The 2156-nt window shown below is 41.5% G+C and overlaps 1 long non-coding RNA gene across 1 annotated transcript in view; it reads left to right on the top strand.

The window, feature by feature from the left end:
- LOC119281210 overlaps positions 1-1615 on the top strand; it is a 2218-nt gene extending 603 nt beyond the window's left edge. The window contains exons 2-3 of the long non-coding RNA XR_005138301.1: positions 26-127; positions 1204-1615. This is a non-coding gene — a long non-coding RNA (uncharacterized LOC119281210). The remainder of the gene's footprint in view (positions 1-25; positions 128-1203) is intronic.
- The last annotated feature ends 541 nt before the right edge of the window (positions 1616-2156 follow it).

Here is a 2156-nt window from a genome sequence, read left to right as displayed (position 1 = left end):
CTGACCGGCTCCTCCTGTTGACCAGGTCCTGCTCCTCCCGCGACAAGGTGCTCCGGCGGCAACGCCGGCAAGGTGCTCCGATCCTGCTGGTCCCCTCCTCGTATGCAACAACAACAACAGCAACCAGGTTGATTCCACAGCTTGGGCATTAGTTGGATTCATGATTCATGATTCATGATGCAGGATATCCAGAGTATTCATGATGCTTCAATATTCTTTCTGTACTTCTATAACGCCGTGCTTGTGCTGTTTAATTCTGTATCTTCGTGTTATTATGAAATAAAGATGCATTCAGAATCCTACCTATTTCGAGTTTCTTTTATGCCATGTCCATGGACGCTGTTGTTGCTTTCCTGTGGAAGGTTCAGCCACTGTATTTTACTCTTTACCATCCATGCTGGAGCAGCCTTGCCATGGGTGGAAGCATTCACAGCATAATACTTTGGCGACACCTACATCTGTTTGAAATGTTGGTGGACTTGTTTGTTGTTATTATGCATGCTTCCTTCTGCAATCATGTAAGAAATTCAGGCCTAGGCATGCTCAAAGTCAGACTTGTTATCACAGACATGTACTAAGATATAATTTCCTTACTGGTACAGCTTCGTTGATTAGTTCCTTTCTGTACTTCTGTACTTCTTATGTAGGAGTTTCGTTGTTTTCATCTCCCTTGTTTGCCCCTACTGGCTTATCAGGATCCAGGAGTACAAGTTTGAGATCAATGGCCCCTGGCATGAAGCTAAACTCTGCTTTGATATAACTGAATGAATAGCGGCACTAGGCTTAATCAGGAAGTTACATGTGCACAAGATTGATTTCACTGTATGTATCTATGACTGATGTACTGCTAGTCTCTTTTGCAAGTTTCCATGTGTATGTACATACTCTTGACTTGTTAGTTGCAATCTTGTTATGGCCCTAAATTCTTTTAAAGCAATGTGGCCCCTGTTAGTTGCAATCTGTAACATATTAGTAGCAAAAATGTATTTTTTGGATATAGAACTCCAAAACCAATGCACACCTGAACCACTGAATAACCATTTCCAGAAAGTTAAGTGAATGGGCAAATGTTAGGGCCTCACATAGGTAGTAACTCCATTCATGATGACAGTAACTTGTTAGGTTCTCTCTTCTTTCACTACCTTCTTGCTCTATATTCTACCATTTTCTAACAGTAAGTTTCCACATATTTTCCCCCTGCAGTGTGCTATAAAACTTGAGGCATGTCTACGTCAGAGGGTTCGGAGACTGCTGATTCCATGGATGAGGATACGAGTCAAATACCACATGTTAGAAGGTCCAAGGTATGGGAGCATTATGAAGTAGATTTGGTTCTCGTAGATGGTGATTTCAAGGCTGTGTGCAAATACTGTGGAGCGCAACTTCACACCAAGTTTGGGACTAGCAGTTTGAGGACCCATATTGCAGAGGCTTGCCGATCAATCCAAGATGCTTGCAGACAGAGGTTTTTGTTGACCATGAAAAAAAACCATCCGAAGGACTGTTTGTGTTTGATGAGAAAGTTTGTCGTGAACGCATGGTCAAGTATTGCGTCCATGCTGAGATCCCCTTTCTTAAGTTTGAAGATCCCCACCTTCAACCATGGATTGACTCAATGCAGCCAGTGTTTCAAATCAAGGGTCGTCACAGAATTCGTGATGATGCAGTGAAGATGTATAAGGGAATGAAGAAAGATATCGAAGTAGAGCTACAAAATTTGGATTCTCGCATTTGCTTAACATCTGACATGTGGACATCATCACAGGACTTGGGCTACATGTGCATCACCGCCCATTATATCAATGCAGAATTCATCTACAAGAAGAAGACCATAAGTTTCGCAGAAGTGAAGTATCCCCATACAGGCTATGCGATAGAGGAAGAAATAGTTCGTTGCTTAACAGAATGGGGCATAAGAGGCAAATTATTCACTTTGACACTAGATAATGCCAGCAATAATACTAATGCATGTGAGGAGTTAATAAAATATCACAAACATGAGTTGCTCCTTGAAGGTCAACATTTGCATGTCAGGTGTTGTGCGCACATTCTTAATATCTTGGTTCAGGATGGAATGAAAATAATCCATGAAGCTATTGAAACCAAGAAAAGGTAAAAATATTATCCTGATCATCGATTGGTCTTTGCATTGCTCT

This window comes from Triticum dicoccoides, chromosome 3B (genome assembly GCF_002162155.2).
Source record: "Triticum dicoccoides isolate Atlit2015 ecotype Zavitan chromosome 3B, WEW_v2.0, whole genome shotgun sequence".
NCBI classification, from domain to species: domain Eukaryota; kingdom Viridiplantae; phylum Streptophyta; class Magnoliopsida; order Poales; family Poaceae; genus Triticum; species Triticum dicoccoides.
Note: the sequence above shows the minus strand (reverse complement) of the source record. Positions and strands in the feature narration are given on the sequence as shown.